Here is a 13,148-nt window from a genome sequence, read left to right on the forward strand (position 1 = left end):
TTACAGCTCTTAGACAAAAAGCTTCCTAGACACGTAGCCACCCACCCACGCTCGCTCGCTCGCGCGCTATGTGGCCGTACCGTGCTTCAGGTTCCACATACAGACTGTGCAGTGCGCACTGGCGGTCTGGCCTGCTGAAGAGTACAAAGAGGGATCCTTCCTCACCCGGAGAGGCAGGCTAGGCTCTCTCTGGCCTGCAGCGGGAGGCAGCTGCTGGCTGGCTGGCCTTTGGTTTCTTCTTCTTCTTTACCTTTCTGTGGCCTCTCCAGCTTCAGCTGCAGCAGCTCCTCTCCACAGGCAGTAAGCGCTCTGTTACATGACATAAATGTTGAAAATTAAATATCAGTATGAGGTGATTCTTGCTAACTGTAGAACTGTAGTCACATAGGTTAAGTTTTATACGAAATCTATTTGTCCTTAGAGGGAGTGGGACCCTAGAGATCTTATAATACGCATTTGTTAGAAGCTAGCCTAGCATATCTTTAATACAATGGTAAGTCCCAAACACCCCCAAACCCCACCTGCAGAAATAGGCCCTGAGCCATCACTTTGGAGCCAGGAAAATCAAGCAGCACCGCGACCTGTTCTCAAGACCAGATATGGAGATTTCAAGGAGGAGTTTGACCAGCGAATTCGAGGAGGGGGCGTTTTGACGACCACCAAGACCACCAAAAGACCCTCGACTCAAAAGACTGGGCATGCGCGAGTGGGTAGGGAAATGATGTAATGGTTTCTCAGAAAATTTATGTTTATGCATATTATTTCTTGGAATTTAATGAATATGTATAATTAATGTGTATTTAACCCGTGCTGTTGATCAAATGGGTGCGCACGCTAGGTGGAGCGATCCCCCGTGCGCCCAGCGCTGCAATAAAGAAGTGCCTGCTTCTTAACTTCTCATTGCTGTTAAGGAGTTTTATTCCGGATTTCGGTAACAGCTCCATCCGTTCATTTTCGCTCCCGCACCGCCAGGAGAGCGCGGCCGGGCAGAGACAGCCCACACAAGCCTGAGGCGAGTGCAGTCAACAGCGTTCCCAGGGGAGGAACGGACAGCCACAGCCTCTGGGAGAGGGAAAGAAGAAGCAGCGACCGTTATTACCGCACGCGGCCCCTGGCCGGAGCGCCTGCTGCCGCAGGGGATTCTCCAGATACACTGAGGTCCCCCCTCGCAGCCTTCAGGGCAGGGCGTGGCCCGGTGCTACGGGACAGGCTTCAGGGGACGCGCCGGAGCGGCGGGCAGCTGCACGGGGCCGGGGGAGGCTCGGGGGGAGCTCTGGCGAGCTGGGGAGGTGCCCGGCGTCTCCGCCCGGGAGGGGGGGCCCCCTCCTGCCCCTCTTCCCTTCTCTCTGCTCTCGGGTCACTCCCCGGGGCTGCCCTCGCCCGGCTCGGCTCCGAGCGGGCGGCTTGAGGCTCCCCGGGCGGGCAGGAGACAGCGCTGCAGCCACGAAAGGGGCTCGCGCACCTCACGGGTGCCCTCGGTACTCACCCGTCACCGCCGCCGGGACCCGCCGGCCGCACACCGCCATGCTGCTCCCGGGCGCATGCGCAGTCCGAAGTCCGAACACAGTGCCTGCCGGGAGAAGGGCAGAGCACTGCGCACGCGCGACTCCCGAGCTGCAGTTCCCGCTTTCCGTCACCAGGTGGCAGCAGCCCCCCACCGCTCCGCTCCTGGGTGTTCAGCCGGACGAGCCACGGCCGGTTCCTCCTGACGTGCGGAAAACGGACTCCACAATCCGTAAGATTGTAAAGTAGGTATGCTTATTCAGCGCTGGGCAGCACAGGGGGGTAGTCCCACCAAAACCGTGCGCGCCTTACGTGGCAACTCACTTTAAATTTATACAACCAAATGTTACATATACATCAAGTTTCACAATACGCCTAGACATATGCATGACCTATCCCCGCTTCGTATTAAAATTAGTCCCAAGGGGTCATTTTCATAAACTCCTCCTGTCTGGGCTTGCGCAGTGCCTCCTGCTGGTGGTCGTCGGGGGTCGTGGGGATGAAGGCAGGTGACTCCTCTTCGTCACCGCTAGTAACCTTTTGTTCTTGCGCAAACTCAGTTATCCCTTGGCTTTCATTCAAGCTGCAGGGTCGGTTTTAGCTGGTTCTTGAAGCGACCCCCCTAGTCCTTACCGGGAACTGTCTTTCGTGAAGAATTGCAAGACTTTCTGCTTCAAATAGTTTGCACAATGGTTAGCAAATTATTAAGCAAGTAGTTAACAAAACATTAAGCACTATTTATCAACTTGATTCCTTAGGATGCACAGCAATAATTAATCAATGCCATATCTATTAAGATTTCTTTAACTCCTTCTCTCAGTCCCCCCTTTTCTAGAAAATTAGTAAATTCTTTTACTGCCAGCTATGTTCATCATTTGTAGATTTACCAGGATTACACAAACCTTAATCCACATTCTACCTTCTCAGTTTAAGCTTTAGGGGTCCCTGAACTTCAGAAGTCCAGAGTTTTTGTGGTGCCTTTTTTACCCTAGTGTGGTGTATCCAGGCATTCTGCTCTCTGATCTTGATTGCTGTAAAGGAGGTGAGGAGTACCTGGTATGGTCCTTCCCACTGTGGTTCCAAGGTTTTTTCTGCAAGAGACTTTACATATACATCATCTCCAGGTTGTATATCATGCACAGGTTCATCTAGACCTCTTCCCCGGGTCCCAATTACATGCTTTCCAATTTTATTGAGCTGTTTGCCCAATGCCACCATGTAGGAAGTCATAATTTCATCCCCAGCTTGCGTAGACATTCCCCTCTGTATTCCATAGGGTCGTCCATACAAAATTTCAAAGGGACTCAGTCCTTCCTTTGCCCTTGGTCTCGTTCGTATACGCAGAAGGGCTAAAGGGAGTGACTGAGGCCACGTTAAGTTTGCTTCTTGTCCCAGTTTCACAATTTGCTGTTTGATTAAGTGATTCATTTTCTCTACTTGGCCACTCGACTGAGGGCGATACGGGGTATGAAGTTGCCAATCTATACCTAAATGGTGGCTGATTTGTTGCACTATTTTTGAGACAAAATGTGGTCCTCTGTCTGAGGATATGGTTGCTGGAACCCCAAAACGTGGTATTCTCTCTTGTACCAACACTTTAGTTACCTCCCGAGCCTTGGCTGTCCTAGTTGGGAACGCTTCTGGCCAACCTGAAAAGGTATCAGTTAATACCAGCAAATAGCGATACCCCCCTTTTCTTGGAAGTTCTGTAAAATCAACCTGCCATTGTTGTCCAGGCCCATTGCCCTTCCCAATCTGGCCCATTTCTGGTTTGGGAGTATTTTTTGGATTAGTCTGGAGGCAAAGGTCACACTGTTGAGTCACCTGTCTCACTGTGGTATATAAGTTTCTAGCCACGATTTCCCTTATCAAATGTTTATACAGAGCCTCTGTTCCCCAATGCCTTTTTCTATGTTCCTCCCGTATCAAGTGCCACAGTAAACAAGAGGGAATAATTAGTCTTCCCTGTGGGGTATAAGCCCACCCCTCTTCATTATATGACCCTTCCAAGTCTGTGATAAGTTTCTGATCTTCCTTGGTATATTCTGGCTTACCTTCTAGAGAGATTTGCCTATCAGGAATTAGAGCCCCTTCTATTCTCACCTTCATTTTGGCCGCTTGTTTTGCCTCTCTGTCCGCCAGTTCATTCCCTTTCTCCAAATCGGAGCTCACTCTCTGCTGTGCCTTAATATGCATAATTGCCACTTTCTCAGGGAGCTGGACAGCTTCTAGTAGCTTCAAAATTTCTTCTGCATGTTTGATATTTTTTCCCTGGGAGTTCAATAGTCCTCTTTCTTTCCAGATTGCTCCATGTGCGTGCACAACTCCGAAGGCATATTTTGAGTCCGTGTCAATGTTCACAGTTTTGCCCTGGGCCAACTCCAGGGCTCGGGTTAGGGCAATTATTTCTGCCTTCTGTGCGGAGGTGTTCATGGGCAAAGGCCCTGACTCTATTACCTGCTGGCTGGTAGTGATGGCATATCCCGCGTGTCGATTGCCATTTAAGACATAACTGCTCCCGTCTGTGAACCAGTTTTCCCCATTTTCCATGGGGCTATCCTTCAGGTCTGGGCAGCTTGCATATGTTGCTTCGATGGTTTCCAAACAGTCATGGTGCACTGGTTCTCCTGTGTTCCCACTGAGAAAAGAAGCTGGGTTGACAATGTTAGTGACCACGATTTCCACATCGTCCTGTTCTACTAATACAGCTTGATATCTCAGGAACCTTTGTGGAGAGAGCCAGTGCCCACCCTTTGCTTCCAGTACTGCTGATACTGTATGAGACACCAAAACAGTCATTTTCTGGCCCAGGGTAAACTTTCGGGCTTCCTGTATGTTCAGTATCACAGCTGCAACCGCCCGTAGGCATCCAGGCCAACCCTTTGCAGTGGCGTCTCACTGCTTAGAGAGATAGGCAACTGCCCGTCGATATGGACCCAGATCTTGTGCTAATATTCCCAGGGCAATACCCTGTTTCTCATGGGAGAAAAGAAGAAACGGCTTACTCACATCTGGGAGTCCTAAGGCCGGGGCCGACATCAACGCCTTTTTCAGTAGCTCAAAGGCTCGTTCGGTCTCTTTGTTCCACTCAAGGTGCTTCTGCTCAGTAGCTGTCAGAGCATACAGTGGTTTAACAAGCAGTCCATAATTATAGATCCACAATCGGCACCACCCGGTCATTCCCAGAAAAGTCCGTAACTCCTTTACTGTCTGAGGTCTCTGAGTCTGGCATATTGCCTCTTTGCAGGCCTGTCCCAAAGTTCTCTGCCCCGCACTAATTTCATAGCCCAAATAATTCACTTTACGTTGCATTACCTGGGCTTTCTTCCTGGAGACACGGTATCCCTGGAGTCCCAAGAAATTCAACAGACTCACCGTCCATGCCATACAGTCTTCCTCTGTTTTCGTGGCAATCAGGATATCATCTACATACTGCAACAATTTTCCTTCCCCAGATGGGGTTTCCCAGGATTCTAAGTCTTTTGCAAGCTGATTCCCAAAAATGGTAGGACTATTTTTAAATCCTTGTGGCAACGCCGTCCAAGTGAGCTGGGTCTTCCGACCACTTTTAGGGTTTTCCCATTCGAACGCAAACAATTTTTGACTGGCTTCATGGAGAGGGAGGCAAAAGAAAGCATCCTTCAAATCTAAAACAGTAAACCAAATTAGTTCAGGTGTCAACACAGTCAGCAGGGTATATGGATTGGCCACTACTGGGTAGAGGTCCTCAGTTATCTTATTCACCGCCCGTAAGTCTTGGACCACCCTATATGACCCATCGGGTTTCCGAACAGGTAATATAGGGGTATTGAATTCTGACACTCACTCCTTTAATAGTCCTAACTGTAGAAATTTTTCTATCACCGGCCGGATTCCTTCTCTGTCTTCCTTCTTTAGGGGATATTGTTTAATTCTTACCGGTCGTCGGCCTTCCTTAACCTTAACTTCAACAGGTGGAGCACTTTTCGCCCTTCCAGGTACATCAGTAGCCCATACCCCCGGGTACACTTGGTTTAGGATTTCCTCATTAATTTTTCCTTCTGAGGGGAGACTGGTTAAGGTGAGACTCAATATCTGAATATATTGCTGATCTTTTACCTCCAGAGTAATTTCTCCTTTTTCAAATATAATTTTTGCTCCCAATTGTTCCAATAGATCTCTCCCCAAAAGTGCTTTCGGGGAGTTGGGCATATATAAAAATTTGTGGATACCCCATTGTTTTCCCAATTTGTATTTTAGAGGCTTACAAAAATATGCCTTTTCACTTTGGCCAGTCGCTCCTTTTACCATGACATAATCATTTCCCAGGGGCAGCAAAGCTTGATTCAGAACCGAATATGTTGCCCCTGTATCTACTAAGAATTCTACTTGTTGTTGTTTTTCCCCTAGCTTAATTATAACCAGTGGATCCGCTAGGGTAGACTCCCCAGGTTCCCGTCAGTCTTCTATCACATTAGCTATCCTCACATTCGCCGGGATCCTCCGGCCTTCTTTCTTGTTCCTTGGGCATTCCTTTTTCCAGTGGCCAAAGCCCTTGCACATTGCACACTGATCCTTTTCCAACCCCAACCGAGGCTGATTTCGCCTACCTCTCCACTCCCCATCTCCCCGAACGACAGCCACCAACCTTCTTTGTCCCTGCCGATACCCTTCTTCTCTATTACTGAACACTCTCCAAGCCTCATCCAGCAATATCTCTAAATTCCTGCTTTCCGCAGGACGCAACTTTTGAAGCTTTCGTCTTATGTCCCCCGTAGACTGACCCAGGAACAGAGCAGAGAAACTAGTTGCTGTATCCCTACCTCAGACCCCGGGTCCAGCGGCGTGCTACGACGCATCACATCCCTCAGTCGATCCGGGAATTCAGATGGAGACTCGGAAGGACCTTGTTTAATTGCATATAAGGCTGACCAATTTATAGTCTTAGGGATTGCCCGTTCCATCCCCTTCGAAATCCACTCCTGATATTCCTGCAATCTTTCCATATGTACTGACCTGTTTACCTCCCATTTCGGGTCCTGGAGGGGGAAGTGTTCCTTAACATCTCCCCCGGTAACTTTATAATAATCCTCGGCTAGATTTCCTGCCGTTTTTAAAATCAACTGCTTCTCCGTTTCAGTCATGTATTCTAATAGCAGCTGTATGTCTTTCCAGTCCGGATTATGTTGTTTTACAATGAACTGGAAATGTTTAGCCACACTTACCGGATCGCTTCTGTAATCTTTAGCAATTTTTCTCCACTCTCCCAAGTCAGCGGTGGAGAAGGGTACTTTAATTAACATTGTTCCGCCATCCGGCCCCACCGCCTCCCGGAGGGGTGCTTGTAAGATTGTCGGAGCAGACTTCTGTCTAGTACGGGAAGATACAGGGCTATCAGGGGGATTCGATGTCCCTTCCGAGTCTGCGTCCTGGTCCTGTGATCGGGGGGGAGGTTTAAACAAATCACCTAAATCTTGTTCTGGAACCTGGCGTACTTTATCTGCTTTCGTACACCTCTGCCCAATGCTGCATGATGAACAGCACCTTTTTAATCTGCCTCCACCCTCCTTGTTCTCCCGTTCGAGTGCGAGTACCATAGGGTCCTGCGGGGATATCATCCCACAGTCCCTTTGCCACTCCGGGTGATTTTGTAGGGTAAAAAACATATCTGCATACGACACCTCGTCCCATTTCCCTTCTCTTCTAAGAAACAACATAAGCTGCAACAAAGTATTGTAATCCAACGTTCCATTGAACGGCCACTTGACTTCACCCTCTAACTTATACAATGGCCACCACTGATTGCAATATTTAATAAGAGTCTTTTTACTTTCCGTACCTCCACCCCCGGCAATATCTTTCCAGTGGGCGAGTATGCAGCCCAGGGGGCTTTTCCTTAATATTCCCCCTTGAGTGTTGCCCATTTTATATTTCCTCTGTGAGAGGGTCTCAAGGAATGATTCAAATTTAGACTAACTATTTCACTCCTCCACACCACACTTACAATCAATCACTCAACCACACTCTCTTAACCATACAGCACAGGGATCCCTCATTCATACCAGCCTTTTAAAGCAGCTGCAAAATGGTTGCAAGAACAAACTCACCTACTGATGTTAAACTATCTCCAAATCCGGGTTAAAGAGGCCCGCTTACCCTTCTCCTGCTTCTCATGTACCGATCATCAGCAGGTCCATCCTGGCTCCCAGCAATGGGATGCAGCGGTTACCTCGGACTCGCTCGATCTACCCCCAAGATCGCTAGCGGCCGCTCTATCGGTCAGCGAGTCCCCTTTGATGCTCCAAACTAACCTGGGTACCCAACCAACGGGGACTATGCTGCACGCCAGACGTCTCTGCGCGATTTACCAGCTGCCCCAGCCACGCGTACGACTTACAGGCCCCTACCATTAAACATACCGTTTGGTCCGCGGCTTCAGGAGGTCGTTGTCTGCTCCTGCGGTGAGCAGCTGGCAGCGGAGGCTCCTCCGAGGAAAGTGCTCGGGGCGCGCCTAGGGGCGTCCGCTCCGCAGTCGATCCCGCAGCCAAGCAGAGATCCTCCTGGCTGGCTCGCCAAACTGACGTGCGGAAAACGGACTCCACAATCTGTAAGATTGTAAAGTAGGTATGTTTATTCAGCGCTGGGCAGCACAGGGGGGTAGTCCCACCAAAACCGTGCGCGCCTTACGTGGCAACTCACGTTGGGGGTGGGGGGCACTGGGCAAGTTGGGGAACACAGGCAGCGCCCCCAGGATCCCAAGACAGAGGGGTCATGGGGAGGCAGCGCCAAAAAGGGGGGCGTCGAACAGGGACACAAAACAAGAGCGCAGGGCACGCAACGGGCAAAACACAGGGGAAAAAAAACTCACAAGGGAGGAAAACCTCACACGGTGGGGGGGTGTTTTAGTGAAAAGCATTTGCAAGTGATACAGGGAATTAACGGTCTGCTAAATATTGCTTGATTTAGAAGACTGACTGTCTGCATACTGCTTGATTTAGGAGACTAACTGTCTGCTAGACAATGCCTAACAATCCTCTTTGCCTTGAAACTCACTTAAGCTTATCAGGGACTGGTACTTGTCAAGAAACTGGTATTCAGTCAAGGACTAATATGTCAAGCAAAGGACATGATAACAGGAGTCGTTCAGAAACTGCTGAAATCCCCAAGTGAAAGGAGAGCATGGGTGAATGACTGAAGTTCATCTAGAGGAAGATCAGACCCCTGAAGAAGTAAACGACCACCAGAGACAGATCTGAAATGCTAACGCAAGTGGTTTTTTAATAACCCCGCCTCGCTTATGCACATGTATGTCTGTATTGTGCAATCCTAGGAATGTGTGTACCTGCACCGGATACATTTTTGGTAAAATGTGCTGTCAGTGTGCGTGCTTTTGGAGAAGCAATCCCCCACGCACCCGGTGCCAAATAAACATGCCTGCTTTATAACTCTCTCCGAGTTGTAGAGTTTGATCCACGCGTCAGGAGGGCTGAGAAACACAGAGCGGGACAGTGGGGACGGATACGAGGGAGAGACGGACACGCAAGGACAAGGGGTACGTGCGGGAAGAAAGGTGCGTAAGGATGACCTATAGCAGGGAGTCCACGCAGGACAATCCACAGCACGTAACTCACCCGGCATAACCTGCACGAGATGACCCACACCGGACAATGGACCCACACTGCGTAATCCCCAGCGAGAACCCCTCCGTCTCCCACTGGGTCACACCAACTATCCCCAAATTGAGTGGCTTTTTTTTTTTTCCTTGTCCAGAATATTTTTTTTCCCATGGCCAGACTATGCTCCAGACCACACCTCATTTGATTTTTCCTGTGTCTGAATATTTAGTTAAAAGACTACAGAAGGAAAATCACCACATTCTTAACATTCACTCTAAAATCCATGCGGCAAGTCCCTTAGGAAAAATGCAGTCACGCATCATAGACGTACCTTGTACCTGCAGACCGCTACGGCTCCTTTCCATCCATCTCGTACTTTCATGGCCAAGGAAAGGGCGACCACGGTGAAATGCTGGCAGCAGACATTCAGTAGAGAGAGGGAAAAACCCCTTAGTTTGAAGCTAGGCAGGAATCTTCCTTTTGGGGCGAGGTTTCTCAGGACTAAAACCACGTGAAGGACAGAGTATCTTGCAGCACCTTTGGTACAGCTGCTGATACCGGCCTTTAAAGCTTTTGCATTTTTCAGACACCCGGGCCTTTTTTTGACTCATTGGCAGCTTTAGTTTCACTCGAACCGCTGTCCTACATACAGGCAGGGGACAGACACAGATGCCTACATACATTTTCTCAACCCTAAGTACAGCCGAGATCTCCTCACCCTCTATGTGCCAAGTTGAATATTTGTTTGTTAAGGAGCACAGCAACACTTCTGTCCTCGTGAACTGCCTCCGAGCAGAGGAGGGCTCTGGGATTTCCTGGACGCCAGTGCTCCCGCTTTCACTGTCAACTCTGCACGGCCACCCACCGGAAAAAAGGCCTCAAAATAACGGACGTCAGACGATTGCTGCCACACCAAAAGTGCCAGCACTGAAAGCTCGTGCTGCTCCTCGCCGGCCCTTGCCAGCGCCTCTACAGGCCCACAAACGTTATCCAGCCTAGAGACTGCATAAAAGGCAGACCGCCCCAGGCTGCAACACTCTTGCCCAGCGTACACTGACCAGTAACGTCTCCCCCTTCACCTTCCCGAGAGAGACTGTTCCCAGGGAGCCCTCTTCCTCCCATCAATTTACTACACCCTCCCTGCAGTTTTCAACCTTCTTCCCTCCTCGGCTGTGGTCCCTCAACTTAGCTCTCAAATGGCCAGAAATCAGATTCCATCCTCAAAAGAACAACCCCATGCTAACTAAGATGGCGCTTCCTCGCCCAGCTCCTCATCACCATCTGCAAAAAAAAAAAACCCAAAAATAAAACCTACCAAACAGCACCGCCCTTCAACATCACACCACTTACCACCAATCTCTTCTATGGCACTCTCCTCCTCAAAAGCGCCGCAGTGCTCTGCTCACCGGCTCCACTCATTGCCAACAAGTCCGACGCTGCAACTGCCGCTCGTGGTGCTTCAGATGCTGAGAGACGCAAAGCTCAACTTACTTTTTCTGGGGTGTAGGAAGAAAAAAAATAGGTGTCATACCAAGCTAACTAGAAAAGTATGTCATTACATGCAATGACAACATTATCAAAAACCACCTGCTTTAGCTTCCTACAAGAAAACAAATGCTCCAGGCTTCATTTCTAGCAAGACCATGCATGCTATCTAACTTCTACCACAGCTACGTTCTGGACAGGGCTGAATGACAAATGTAGCAGAACATGGTGGCTCGCACACGTGGCCGACAGAGGCACGGAGCTCCTGGCACTGCGTCCTGGTGTCTGCTCTGTCAGGGAGGGCTCAGATGGACCAGCCACTCCTTGCTGGAGGCACCTGCCTGTGATTCACTCCTCAGTCCCCTCCAGCAGCCATGCCCAGGCGGCCCCCTTTACAGCTGGAGGCCCCTCATACAGCAGGGCCAGGGCCAGGGCCAGGGCCACCCTCAGCCTCACTGGACCCATCTGGGGCTGCCCCACCTCCAGCCCCAGCTGGAGCCCATCAGGAGCAGGGGCCCTTGCCAAAGCCCCACAGCACATCACCCCCTTCCCTGTGCCTGTCCTCAGCCATCAGCTCTGCACCCAGGGGCTGCAAACACATCCAGGGGCACAGAGGACGTCACAGACAGTGAGATACAGAACAGAAAAAAAAAAACAGTGACAGTACGCAAGACAAAGAGATAGAGAAAGAAAGATAAGAAAAGAAAGAGAGAGATAGAAAGGCAGAGGCACAGGGCAGGCATGCAGAGGCGCAAAGAAAAGCAGGCCAGAAAACAGGCTGGAGAAATTAGTTGGGGGGAGAAGACGGATGCAGATCAGGACAAAGAGATGGAAAAGGCAAAAACAGCAATGGGCCGCAGGACAGAGACAGAGGACAAACAAAGGAAGGAAAGGGAGCAGAACAAAAGTGCAGGGATACAAAACAAAAGGAAGCGGTAGAACAAGAGATTTAAAGGGAGAGAGAAAGGGGGAAGAGCATACAAGAACAGACAGAAGAGGAGAGGTAGAAGGAAACAGTAACAACAACAACAAATCACAGCAGCTTGGGAAAGGTAGGGGTCACGGGAGCGGCAGGGAAGGACAGGGACGCACAAGAGAGGAGGCAGAGCCCCAGGGGCCGGGGACTCACCACAGCTCTCACTCCCGGCACTGCTGGGAGAATCTGACAGGTCAGATGCTGCTTTCTGCTTCTCTCCTCTTCTGTAACTCCGACCACTTGGCTGTCCTCCACCTAAGAGAATACGTGGGTGTCTTACAGCTCTTAGACAAAAAGCTTCCTAGACACGTAGCCACCCACCCACGCTCGCTCGCGCGCTATGTGGCCGTACCGTGCTTCAGGTTCCACATACAGACTGTGCAGTGCGCACTGGCGGTCTGGCCTGCTGAAGAGTACAAAGAGGGATCCTTCCTCACCCGGAGAGGCAGGCTAGGCTCTCTCTGGCCTGCAGCGGGAGGCAGCTGCTGGCTGGCTGGCCTTTGGTTTCTTCTTCTTCTTTACCTTTCTGTGGCCTCTCCAGCTTCAGCTGCAGCAGCTCCTCTCCACAGGCAGTAAGCGCTCTGTTACATGACATAAATGTTGAAAATTAAATATCAGTATGAGGTGATTCTTGCTAACTGTAGAACTGTAGTCACATAGGTTAAGTTTTATACGAAATCTATTTGTCCTTAGAGGGAGTGGGACCCTAGAGATATTATAATACGCATTTGTTAGAAGCTAGCCTAGCATATCTTTAATACAATGGTAAGTCCCAAACACCCCCAAACACCACCTGCAGAAATAGGCCCTGAGCCATCACTTTGGAGCCAGGAAAATCAAGCAGCACCGCGACCTGTTCTCAAGACCAGATATGGAGATTTCAAGGAGGAGTTTGACCAGCGAATTTGAGGAGGGGGCGTTTTGACGACCACCAAGACCACCAAAAGACCCTCGACTCAAAAGACTGGGCATGCGCGAGTGGGTAGGGAAATGATGTAATGGTTTCTCAGAAAATTTATGTTTATGCATATTATTTCTTGGAATTTAATGAATATGTATAATTAATGTGTATTTAACCCGTGCTGTTGATCAAATGGGTGCGCACGCTAGGTGGAGCGATCCCCCGTGCGCCCAGCGCTGCAATGAAGAAGTGCCTGCTTCTTAACTTCTCATTGCTGTTAAGGAGTTTTATTCCGGATTTCGGTAACAGTTTTGGCGACCCAGATGGGACCTTGCGAGTGAGACTGAACGAGATCGAGTGTTGATTGAACTCCAGCCGGCACAGAGGTATTCTCGGGGAGACCCATCGCTCTCGACTCACAAAGCTCCTCGCAACGTTCCCTGGAGAAAAGGGTAAGGCACTTCTTCTTTGAAATCTGTCTGCTCTGGATAGCCTGCCCGTAAGGCGCGGCGAAAGCTTCGCAGGGTTGGGGCTTAGAGGGTACCCGTTTGGTTTGGAAGCCTAGGCGTCTGCCCGTAAGTCATAAGCGAAAGCTATTGCTGGGTTGGATATTTGTGTATTTGGGACAATTGTCATTTGCATTTGTTTGGTTTTTGTATTTGGGACAATTGTCATTTGCATTTATCTG

Source organism: Chlamydotis macqueenii, unplaced genomic scaffold, assembly GCF_036417535.1.
Source record: "Chlamydotis macqueenii isolate bChlMac1 unplaced genomic scaffold, bChlMac1.mat HAP1_SCAFFOLD_187, whole genome shotgun sequence".
Taxonomy (NCBI): Eukaryota; Metazoa; Chordata; class Aves; order Otidiformes; family Otididae; genus Chlamydotis; species Chlamydotis macqueenii.